The sequence below is a fragment of the Grus americana genome, chromosome 1, assembly GCF_028858705.1.
Source record: "Grus americana isolate bGruAme1 chromosome 1, bGruAme1.mat, whole genome shotgun sequence".
NCBI lineage: Eukaryota > Metazoa > Chordata > Aves > Gruiformes > Gruidae > Grus > Grus americana.
The window spans coordinates 170,793,571-170,806,271 of NC_072852.1; the positions used below are offsets into that span (position 1 = coordinate 170,793,571).

The following is a 12,701-nucleotide window of genomic DNA, read 5'->3' on the forward strand; positions in this document are numbered from 1 at the left end:
ATATTAGCCAACCAGTTATATTTCCAGGATCAGGAAAATGGTTCAGCCATTTTGATGGTTGGACTTGATGATCTTAGAGGTCTTTTCCAACCTTAAAGATCCTATGATTCTATGATTTACTTTGTACTAACAACTGGGGAGGACAAGTTGGCAGCTGCTGTTACTAGCACTAGAGAAGGGAATATGTTAATTACTCTTGGCTCCTCTAAACAGCAACAGCCCATGCCCCCATCACTCCCAGTTGCACCCCATCTTATTTCATCCAGAAGCAGCAGAAAGGGATACTCTGCTTTTCTGAGAAGCCTTAAGCCAAGTTGTATAGCTTTACATTTGGGTCTATAGCTTAAAAATTCTAGAGGCAGTATCCTGCAAGTACTCACCTGTTATACTGTCACATCTAGTTGAAAAAACCACAAAGCCTAACTAATGAATAGATCCTGCAAAAGAAAAGTAAATCTCAGTGAAACCAGAGATAATACTATATACAAACTAATATATAAGTTTAAAAAAGCACATAGTAATGCTGAGCATGCAAACTTGAATTTTCACAGAATCACAGAATGGTTGAGATTGGAAGGGACCTCTGGCTGTCATTTGGTCCATATTCCCTGCTCAAGCAGAGCCGTCTAGAGCCAGCTGCCCAGGACCATGTCCAGGCCATTTTTTAATATCTGTAGGGAAGGAAACACCACAGCCTGTCTGAGCAACCTGTATCAGTGCTCAGTCACCCTCACAGTAAAAAAGTGATTCCGGATGTTCAGAGGTAACCTCCTGTGTTTCAGTTTGTGTTCATTGCTTCTGGTCACTGGGCACCACTCTAGGCTAAAGAGTCCCAGTTCTCACAGCCTTTCGTCACAGAAGAGATACTCCACTCCCTTCCTCATCTTTGTGGCCCTTTGTTGGACTCTTTCCACTAGGTTCACACCTCTTATGTACAAACAGACCAGAACTGTTCAAGTGTGGCTTCACCAGTGCTGAATAAACAGGAAGGATCACCTCCCTTGACCTTCTGACTGTACTTTGTCTAAGGTAGCTTAGCATACCATTAGCCTTCTTTGCTGCAAGGGCACACTATTGGTTCATGTTCAACTCGGTGCCCACCAGAACCCCTCGGTCCTTCTCTACATATCTGCTTTCCAGCTATATGGCCTCTGGCATATAGTGCTGCATGGGGTTGTTCTTCCTCAGGTACAGGACTTTGTACTTCTCCTTGTTGAACTTAGTATCAGTAGATTTCTCCAGCCCGTCATGCCTCTGGATGGCAGTACAACCTTCTGGTGTATCAGCCACTCTTCCCAATTTGGGGTTATCTGCAAACCTGCTGAGGGGATACTGCTAGATCTACACATCATCCAGATCATTAATGAAGATGTTGAACAGGACTGGATCCAGTATTGATCCCTGAGGTACAACTAGTTATTGGCCTCCAACAAGACTTTGCACCACTGATAAATCTGGACTAAGACAGTACATTTCTACAATGTTGAGGGGTTTTTAGAGATACTAAAAAAATAAATAAATGTAACTTTCTGTGGACCTCTCTGATTTTCATGTGTAGGTACTGTCTGAGAAAGCAAATAAGAAAAATGCCCTGATCACTCCAGATTTTTATATTTACCAGAGTAATTCAGAGCTGCAAAAACCACAGTCATGCCACTATCACTTATTGCATTCTAGGGTAAACTCAACTTGTTTTAAAATACCCACATGAAAGGTAGAAATTATACTATTTTTTCTTGTTTCAAGGGAAGAACTGAACAATGGTTAACTCAAATGAATATAAGTGTTCAGAATAGAGATAAAGAATACTGCAGTTGGGACTTAAAATTAAATGGCAGGGGTTTTTTCTTCTGTATGAAAACAAACATTTAAATTGCCTCTGAAAGAAACCTCAGCCACACTTGCTCACCTCTGCTTTGAAAGGACACATTACAGGGAACTCATGTTTATAGATAATGGGAGGACTCAGAGCTGAAAGTAACATTATTGCTGCTGTGCTGTAATCTCATGTTATCAATTGCGAAATAAATACAACCCCAACTGTAGCTTCTTAAAGAGAAGATAAGTCTGTGCAAGGAGTATTGAACTGGAACTCTATTTTGGCAGCTGTAACTCCATGTATAGGAACTATTCACTGCATTTTATAAATTCACTGCTTGACCGTAAACATATTCATTTTGATGCAAATATGCCTGGAGAATAATAATTTACTTACTTTACTGAAGTCCTCTGACTTTTATTCCTTGTAACACCATATTTGTATGAGAATGCAACTGTGTAGTAATAAAATACTTCTTAAGTAGTGGAAGAAGATACAGGGTAGAATCAATCTGAAATGCTATTCCAGATGCTGCAGTAAAATCAGAACTTTTTAATATCCAGCATCATCATTTGAATTGTCATATGAATCATTTGAGTTAACCATCATTCCAGTTCTCTTCTGGAGTTATCAGGGCATTTTTCACATTTATTTTCTTAGACATTACCTACACATAAAAATCAGACAGCTCCACAGAAACTTACATTTATTTATTTTTTTAGTATCTCTAAAAACCCCTCAACATTGTAGAAATGTACACTTTTGATTACTTTTGCCTTTTATAAAATATTTTCTTTCAACACTTCATACAGCCACATTTTTAAAAAATAGAAAAATAAGATTCACATATAAGCTTAAATATTTTCCGCTACCCAAAAAGCCATATTTTTAAATGTTGTAAAAATCGCGGAAATTTGGGATAGTTTCCAAGTCCACCTAAGAGTGAGATTTTTTTTCACATTTTTCCTGGAGCTGTTTCTGTAAACAATTCCATAGAAAGAGAAAAGAAGCTATCAGTAGTATCACTGGTTCATACTTTCAGCTATTTTTCTTTATTTCAGTAAAGATATCTATTTATGTACAGTCTAATTTCCCTTTATAGTAACAAACAGGTAAAGTGACAGCAATCAAAGAAATCACAAAACCACTGGGTCCATTGCAGATGCAATGTAAAGCTGGTTTCTGCCCTGGCTGCTGCTCATCCTTGCTTCCTCATCCCTCTTTCCAGAGCTGCAATGGTGCCAGGGACACCAGCCCCTGCTCTAGCAGGGCACAGAAGGGTAGCAGGAGGTAGAAGCAGAGTCATTTTGCCTGTGTCGTCCAGTGGTGCTCTTCCCTCTCCTGATGCACTGCTCTATTTATAGTGCCAGGCATTGCCGTAGACTTTCTCGAAGACAGGACCTCCTGTAAGACAAAGAGGTCCATCTCCCTGATGTTGGGGTCCCCACAAAGAAATAAAATCCCGTAAGGGACAGGTCCTGAACATCCTGAGAGTGTAGTTGAACTGGGCAGCAGTAATTAGAGAGAAACAAAAGAGTTCTGGCCTAATGACTCTTCCTCAAAACATCACCACGGTAATATGTCCACAAAGTTTAAGAGGATTATGAAACCTGAACTGAATGTTATGCAAAATACCACAAATAGTGGCAACAGAATTCAAATATTGTCATCCATCACTGATTGGTATTACCGAAATACCACAGTGGATATAACAGTTTGCAAATCAAGCCAATATATTTCTGCAGAGTGCACTGAGCTCTTTTTTATATGCATATTGTGCAGTCATTTAGGCCTGCCTATACTAATCAGAGCAATGGGGTTTTTACCTTTTTACAGTGATGTGACTAAACCAAAGAAAGGAATGTGACTCAGGCTGCACATTTAAGAACCTCTAGCTTAAAAGCAATCTAACCAAACATTTCCTCTGAAAGAGATTTATCTTAACCTACACACTGGTTTTGTTTGTTTTCTGTTAAAGATCATGTATCCACAGGACAACAAATGCTTTTAAGACAACTTTTGGGAGAGGAAAAAGAGATTGATCTGAAAAAATCTCAACGTCTAGTGTGATGTATCTAACTAGGGCATGTCTACACTACTTTAAAGGATCTTCCATTTACCCTCCCCCAAATAAAATTAGAAAAACTGTAAATAATTTAGGCATCTAGTGTATGTCTGACTTAGCAAAAAAACCCCCGCAATGAATGAGACTGAGCAGCTTTAGTCACTCACAATGCTTAATAACTTCACTGTTGGGTTTTAGTTTTTATAGGGTTTTGTTTGTTTGTTTGTTTTAAATCACCCTAAATAGCTTTTTGTTAGACAAAGCCTGCTAATGGTTCTAGGGATAGTTAACTTCCAGGATTGCTGCCAAAAAGTAGCATGGATAAGCTTGCTCGTCAGCGGTGAATGATCCCTCATCTTCATCGAAAAGGATAGCTAATAAGGCAGTCAGTTGAACACACAGTACCTCCACAACCTTTTATGTCTTGTCTTGCTGAATATGACCCAAGTTCTTCAAGAATAAAATGCTACTATTTGGAGTTCTCTGTGTTTCCACTAGTAAAAATAGTACCAATCTCCAGACCAGGTTGCAGATGACGCTGTGGTGTGCAAGCAGTAGAACTACAAGACATTTCAAAGACCTTTCTCTGGAGCCTTTGCTGACCTTGAGAATCAAACCCTGTTATGGTGCAAAAGGACTGTCATCTCATATTGCACAATTATGCATGTGTATGCGTACTGATGGAAGTGTACTAAGAAATAACTTGTTTTCAATTTCCACTGCAGTGTTTTGTTCCACAAAAATCTATTGACAGTGATGATAAAACCATGGTCCAAAGAGCAGCCACTCTAAAAAAATACTTGGTCACTTCTAAGGGTGAGAGATCTGAGCCTCTTCTGGTTAGAGAGGCTAGATCTACGCTAAACAATTATGGGCAATATGTTCAGGTTCTGGGATACCACTCTCCATGCTGATGGCACTCTTTGGCATGGTTTGGGCCTGTTTCAACTATCATTTTCCCAAACAACATATGGACATAATTTAGGGAACTGCAGTAGGCAAAATCATGTACTTAATAGGCAGAAAATAATGAAGAGATGCTACTTTGGCATACTCTCTTTGGCAGAGCCCACCAATACTGTCCCAGTAAGCAAACCCATCCTATGCCTTCTCATCATGTCAAAAGCCAAGAAATGTACTATGGGAGGAAAAAAGAGAATCTGTCATATTTTCCATAGACAGTCTCCCAGGGCAGCTATGGATGACAAAGCAGCAGCACCAGTGCATATATCTGCATAGTAATGAGGTAACTCACTGACCAGTATGCCACCATCAGAACATACATAGTGCTAACCACAGGGGAGTAATTCTCTTCTGCACAAAATTGATCCTGTACATAGCTGTGCATACATATGACCTGACCAGCTTCCCCTGCTTCAAGCAAGGAGCTTTTATAAATGTGGCACAGTTCAGCAAGGAATGGCAAAGACATCTTTGTGCTTACATGAGGAGCATAGATATTCCTTTTTTTTTTTTTTTAGTCTGGTTATTCCTAGGTGTCCTCGTTTCAGCTGAGAGGGTTAATTTTCTTCATAATAGCTAGTATGGGGCTATGTTTTGGATTTGTGCTGGAAACTGTTGATAATATAGAGACATTTTTGTTATATGGACCTGTTGTTGTTGAGCAGTGCTTATACAGAGCCAAGATCTTTTCGGCTTCTCACACCGCCCTGCCAGCAGGATGGCTGGGGGTGCACAAGAGGAGAATCCTCCTCAATCTCTCAGGGCAAATCCCACCGGGGGAGGAGAGGAGAATGGGAAGGAAAAGGCAAAACCTCATGGGTTGGGATAAGGGCAGTTTACTGGGACAGTGAAGGGAGAGAAAACAAAAAAACAGCCAACAACAGTACTTAACAGAATATACAAAGCTGGTAATACATGATGCAGTTTCTCACCAAACAACTGTACAACTCAGACTGCACACTCAGACGCATCCCAAAACCGGACCATCCCCGAGCCATGCGTCCTGGACCTGCTGCGGCCCCTGCCCGACTAGCCCCCCTTTTATACTGAGCGTGATGTCACATGGTACGGAATACCCTCTTTGGTCAGTTGGGGTCACCTCTCCTGCCTGTGTCCCCTCCCAACTCCTTGTGCACCCCCAGGCATCCCAATGGCAGGGTGGTGTGAGAAGCAGAGAAGGCCTTGGCTCTGTGTAAGCACTGCTCAGCAATAACAGGTCCCTAGAACAAAAACATCTCTATATTAACAGCACCGTTTCGAGCACAAATCCAAAACATAGCCCCATACTAGCTACTATGAAAAAAATTAACCCTCTCAGCTGAAACCAGGACAACTAGGGTAAGGTAAAAGATATGGTTGGTAAAATTTTGTGACAAAAGTAGTGAAACTTGCTCTAGACATGTGATGATTTTATGCACTTTTACTCTGGGTGTGCAGGGGTTGGAGGGCTGAAACCTTCTAGATCATGACAGTTGGAATGACTTACCAGGAGAGTCTGTTCAAGGGGCAGCACAGAATGGTGATCTACCTGATATTGATGACACAGTAATCTCACCTTGTACTTCCAGGTTCGCCACCTGACAATAAATTGCCTAGATGCACAGTCACAGGAGGCAGCTGGCAGGCAAATGAGTGATAAGTCGTGAGTGTATCTCAGGTCTTGTGTTAAAGAGGCTTGCCAGTAAGTAGGTAGAAAAGCTTATGGGGAACACTCCTTGCCAAGGCCTGTGGCAAGTAAGTGACCATCCTGTCATGAGGTCTTCTTCAGAAAACTGGAAGACACTTCATATTTCTGGTTTCTCTTGGGGAACTTGAACCACCTGATATCGGCCTTCAGGAATCCCAGGTCCCTGAGACCCGTGGGACAGTCTGGAGTAAGGAAGACTGACCCTCAGCAGAGGAGGATCAAGCTAGTAAACAATTAAACAAGTTGGACGTACACAAGTCTGTGGGACTGATGGGACATACCCACAAGTGCTGAGAGAGCTGGCTGATGTCATTGCAAGGCCACTCTTGAATATGTTTGAAAGATCATGGTGACTGGGCCAAACTTCTGAGGACTAGAATAAAGCAAATGTCACTCCAATATTCAAGTAGGAGGAGCCAGGTAACTACCTTCCCACTAGTCAGCCTCACCTGAGTCCCTGGGAAAGTGAAGGAGGAAATCTTTCTGGAAGCCATTTCCATATACATGGAGGACAAGAAGTTGATTGGCAGAAGTCAATGAAGGGGAAATCATGCCTGACTAACCTGATAGCCTTCTATGACAAAATGTCTGGCTCAGTGGATGAGGGGACATCACTGAATGTTTTGACTTTAGTACATCCATATTGACAAACTGAAGAATATAGACTAGATAAGTGGACAAGTGAAGTGGAGCAAGTCCAGCAATGGACCACAAAGATGAATAAGGGATTGGAGCAACAGTCTTATGGGGAGACATTAAGGAAGTTGGGACTGTTCAGCCTGGAGAAGAGAAGGTTTGAGGGGAACTGATCATTTTATATAATGATAAAGGAGACTAAGGAAGATGGAAGAGAAAAGATGGACTAAAGAAGTAGTATCCAGTGACAGGTCAAGAGGTAATGGGCACAAATTCTACTCAAATATAAGAAAAAACTCTTTTTACTCTAGTGATGGTGAAATGTCAGAAACAGTTGCTCAGAGAGGTTGTAAAGTCCTCATTCTTGGAGATATTCAGAAGCTGAGTGGACATGATGCTGAACAACGTGCTCTAGTTGATCTTGGTCTGAGCAAACGTGTTAGACTACATGATCTCCAGAGATTCTGTGATTCTGAGAAAGCTACCATGTTCTTAACAGGTAAAAGGCTAAGCAAAACTTCTGTGAAAAACAATCAAAATAGCATTATGCTTCAGATAAGATTACTTTCAAGCATTGAAGTCACTCTACCCAGAAGAAAGGAATCATTATTAATGTGAAAACATTTCAAATGGAGTACGTTGATGACCTAAAAATTAGTTTACTGATCCACACCATGTTTATTCAAATTATTCTCATTTAATTTAAAGAAAAATACTGCTTTACACAGGAGAAAAGGAATATACCATTTTTCCTGAGGAGTTTAGAAGGTATATTTAGAATACTGGAGAAAGCATAGGGTTTGAAGATTGTAAAATGCCAATGCCAGCTGTGATCCAGTCTGCTTAACTTAGAAATCTCAGTTATGCCAAAATTTTGATGTGAGTGAACTAGCTTGATAAAATTCCCAGTGGAATCAATGGAGACAGACAGATGTCTTTGAAGGTCTGTAAAACAAGCTTCAGTTGTATAGTGAAAGTTATTTCTGTATTTTGAAGAGACATGAGACAGCTTTTTCCTGACTGGAAGAAAAAACATCAGCCATGAAATACACTGTTCTGAATGTTCATTTTCAAGTCAAAACCCAACTTGAATTATGAGTAGATAGCTTCAGTTTGCCAGACTTCATTCAGTCTTCCTCTGATTTATTCCTTCATGTAAATACATGAAGTTGTATCTGCCCTCTTTCTTTTATTTTTCCTTGCAAAAAAAGCTAGTCTTCCAGATTTATTCCTAATTCACTTCCAAATTTTGGGAAACTCAAGAACAGATTTACAATTTATTTACTTATTTTTCATAATTAAATCCTTTCTTTACAAAATTTTACAATAACAAATACTGCTTTTTGACTACATGATTATTTGTCCAAAGAATGAGACAGAATAAGATGTCCAGTGTCCTGAAAATGAGTTCATAGGCTCATCATTTCTCTATCACTGAAGAATAGGAAAAGAACTGTGTAGAATGGATTTTCTTTTCAACAGTGAAAGTTTTTCTTTTTTTTTCTTTTTTCTTTTTTTTTTTTTTAATCAAAAAAGGTATTAAAATCAAGAACTAGGAAGTATTTCACATCTCAGTTACCTTAAAAAGAGATTAAAGTATTCAGTATAGCTGGGCAATCTGACTAAAGGGTTAGTTTCTATACCCAATATGTAAATATGTAAGTCACTATCTTATAGCACACACGTGAAAAGAGAAACAGAGTTTAAGAAACAAAAGCAGAAAATCCTATACAGAAAAACAGGAATCATGAAATGTAGAAGCACATACAGGATGTTCAGAGGAAAGAGATATAAAGTGCCATGATCAAGGTGAAAAGCAGTTCCAGAGGAGCAGGAAAGCCCTTAGTTTGAGAAAAAGACACGTTGACCAGTGGGATTTCAATTTCCTTGACAATTCAACCAAGGATATCCATTCTACAATCACTAAAGCAGCCTTTAGGCACTTCAAGGTGGAATAAGACTACTTCTTTACTGTTCAATGAACAACAGGATCAGTGGCAAATGGAGAAATCATCTTAGGAAACGGACTCAGTGTAATAAAATGCTAGAAGACGGTGAACATTTAAGGTCTGCTGATCTCATAAAGTCTAAAATACTCTGGAGAGTATGGTGCATATAAAAAGTCGGAGCTTGCTAAGTACACTGGACTCCATAATGCAGTCTAAAGAAGAATGCAGCTTTACTCTTAAATGGTTAAATTAGAACCCATTACTATCAAAATCAAATTTAGGAAATTTTATTAGCTAAGAAATAGTTGAAAGAGATTGTAGCCAGTGTTTGCAATAAAAGTCTATCCTGACTGGAATGCTGAATGAATACAGATTTCAAGAGACTGGAATAGAATAGCAGACAAAAAAGTTAAAATATATAAATTCTTGTGGTTTGATTGGGTTTTTTTCCCCCATGCACAGATTCAGTGCATATTATTCCAGATGTGCCAAAACCAGGATATTTGGTTCTAAACAAACTAACATATTTTTATTTCTTCCTTAAAGGAAGAACCATGTTGAAACTGTTAGGTTATGTGATTAAAGGTTCAAGAAGGCTCCACAAACAAGAAGGATCGCAGAGGAAAAATAGCAATAATCTAATCAAGGAGACAAGTCAATGCCCTGATCCCTCTCCCAGCTCTCCCAGGAAAGCCTCTGCCTCATGGGCTGGGCAGAACACCTGTCACCATGAGTCAGCAGAGGTGGCTGTCCAGATCACCTTGCAGACGGAGGGGTTTTACTGTCTAGTGTTATGGGGCTAATATTGGGATGCAAGGGAGCAGCATTTTTGGATTTTACAACAGTTATTATGGAATGTTAGGGGAGGAATCAAAGGCAGGAAAGAGAAGCATCTAGGTGGTTTGGAGAGAAATAAACACAGGAAAATAGAACAATAAGAGGATAAAAGAGGTCAGTCATGTAAACAGATGCCGGTCAGTGTGCTCGTGTGGTCATGCCCTGCACCTGATCCCTGCACTGTGTCCTGTCTCCTCATTAAACTCCATTTCTATTTTCTAACTGCTCTGTGGAGCCTGTGAGAGCTGGGGGGTCAATTAAGAAACCTGCATATGACTCTGTGTGTGCACACTTGTGTGTCTGTGCATGAGGTAACTGAAAAACAGGTGATCTAGGGGGCAGCTACTACATAGGCTGAGTGTCTAAGGCCAGTTACTGGCCTTCATCTTGATCACAGATGAGAAGATGATGAGGTCATTGGTGTCATTCAAGTTTGTGTGAGCACCATGTTTTCTGTCTGTGTTGATCTTTGTGACCAAGTGTGTGTATATGTATATATATATTCTATATGTGTGTTTGCACGTGTGCCTATTGGGAAGGTGTGTTTACCTTCCCTTCTAGCTGGACCTGGGAAGAGGGAGCTGCAACAGCCTTGCCTCCATCAGGCTACTAAACTCAGCAACTCCTAACAAAAACAAAAGCAAAACCAAACAAAAAACCAAAACCAAAACCAAACAAAAAAAACAAAAACAAAACCAAACAAAAAAACCAAAAACAAAACCAAAAGATAAATATCACAAACATCAAGATGTTCTGGTGCTATTTATGGTAAAATTAAAACTCGTGTTCAGGAATACGTATATCTGAATAAGTACCTGTTTGTGCAGAAGGAAGTGTTTTATGTATTTCCCTCCAAGATACTTCCACTGAATACTTAAAAGATATGATCAGAAGAAAAACAGTTCTACATGTCCCTAGAATATACGCAGTATTAAGTAATTCATATTTTTAGACAGTTTTCTTGAGTCTCATTCAGAACCTAGATTTTTTCTACACAAGCTTAAGGATGACCTCTATAGATTTTTTCCAGTTATTTTCAATACTAATGACTTTTATCTAGAACTGGTAAAGCACCAAAATAATTTAAATTCCATTCACTTTCAGAATCAAATTTCTGTGAATATTGATTTCAATACAATCTATGTAAAGTAACTTAAGACAGTGGAATTATAAAATGACACCAAGTTTGAGTCCAATTTTTCAGGTACCCACTACTGACTGGGTAAAACAGAGATGGAAAAAAAAATAAATCAAAAGATGTTTAAGCTTTGGTTGCATTTGCAAGGCCAGAATTTGTTGTTGTTGTTCCACAAGACCAACTATATTTCATATAGAAATCCTTGTGTTGAGTTGTGGGGTTTTTTTGGAGGGGAGCGTGTTGGGGCAGTTTTTCGAGAACAAGAAGAAATTCTTTAAAACAGAATCTCATTTAAAGAAGACTGTCCTCTGAATGGAGAAGACCTAGTATGTTAGATATTTTTTATTTCCCTTGAATTTACTTTTTGCATGAGTGAAACTGAACTAAATAAAATATGTTGACATTAAATGTAGCACCATAATAACAAAGAAAAGGAAAAGACAAGACATGAATTTGTAGGAATGGTCAGGATTAATTTGAAGCTCCCTCCCTGAGATAACCCTGTGAGTTAAGAGGAACATTTAAGAAGACATAACTCCATCTCAAGCTAAGCTGTTTATCAAAGGGGTTTTTTGGAGATTCTAAATTAAATTTAAATTTTTCTGTCCTTAGGCTTCCTCCTTTCAAGCTCTGCATACATCTTCATTTCCATCTCTTTTATCCTTTGAACATTCTTCTTTCTCTTTCTTCTTGGATTGTTGTTCATTCCTCTATCATGCATATTCAGTCTTTCATGACTCTGGTCTTCCTACCTCAAAAATTTGATTTAGCCCTTCCCTCTTCATCCTGTATTATAGTTTATCTAGTCACTTCCCCTCTGTGTCGAAGAATCCTCCCAGTACGAGTGGATTGTGCCTCAGATGAGTGCTTCCAATACCACAGGCTGTTATCGGTAACACATATTGAACCTGACTGCAGAGTAATGACTCAGGAATGATCTCAGCCATTTTACAGCAACAATATAACCATGTAATTTAAATGGTAAAATGTTAAACAGTAGTAATTTGGGCTTCAAGACTTATAGGAAAACAAAAGCTTACCTTTAGATGTACTAGGAAAGCAAATTATCATCTTGATTTAATCGACAGCTTAAAAATTAAAATCAATTTACTAGCTCTTAATTTTGTAGCATAGAATTACAAAATAACGGAACATAATTTAAGGAGTTCAGAAATACAGTACAATGCTTGTTCCATATAGCTTAATTAGAAGGATTTCATGTTTGTTTTTACATGTCATTTTTACATAACAGTAAACTAGTGAAGTCTAAACAGGCTAATGCTAATAATTTGACAAAGAAATCTCTGGAATTACTGCAACAACAGAATGGTATAATTCTTACCTTACTGAGTTCAGTGACACTGTCTCAGTACTAAAGTGGTACAGAGTTAGAATGATTCTGCATCGGTGTATCTGTGTGGATTTAAGCAATAGTGACAGCTCCATGGTTTCAACATCTGATTCATTAATGGTTGGTTATATTATGTGCACCTATCTTCTTTCTGCTACTCTAAGTCTTTAAAATGCAGGGTATTTATCACAAAAGTTATCATTCAAGCCTAGTTATATAAAGTGCAAAAAATGTCAATTTTGAAGCACAGCGTGCC

At 38.9% G+C, this 12,701-nt stretch overlaps 1 long non-coding RNA gene across 3 annotated transcripts in view; it reads right to left on the reverse strand.

Annotated features, from left to right (window-relative positions):
- LOC129214748 (uncharacterized) overlaps nucleotides 1-12,464 on the reverse strand; it is a 74,040-nt gene extending 61,576 nt beyond the window's left edge. For all 3 annotated transcript variants that reach the window (XR_008579792.1, XR_008579793.1, XR_008579794.1), the window contains exons 1-2: nucleotides 12,437-12,464; nucleotides 381-437 (exon numbers count right to left, since the gene is read on the reverse strand). This is a non-coding gene — a long non-coding RNA (uncharacterized LOC129214748). The remainder of the gene's footprint in view (nucleotides 1-380; nucleotides 438-12,436) is intronic.
- Nucleotides 12,465-12,701: the final 237 nt, after the last annotated feature.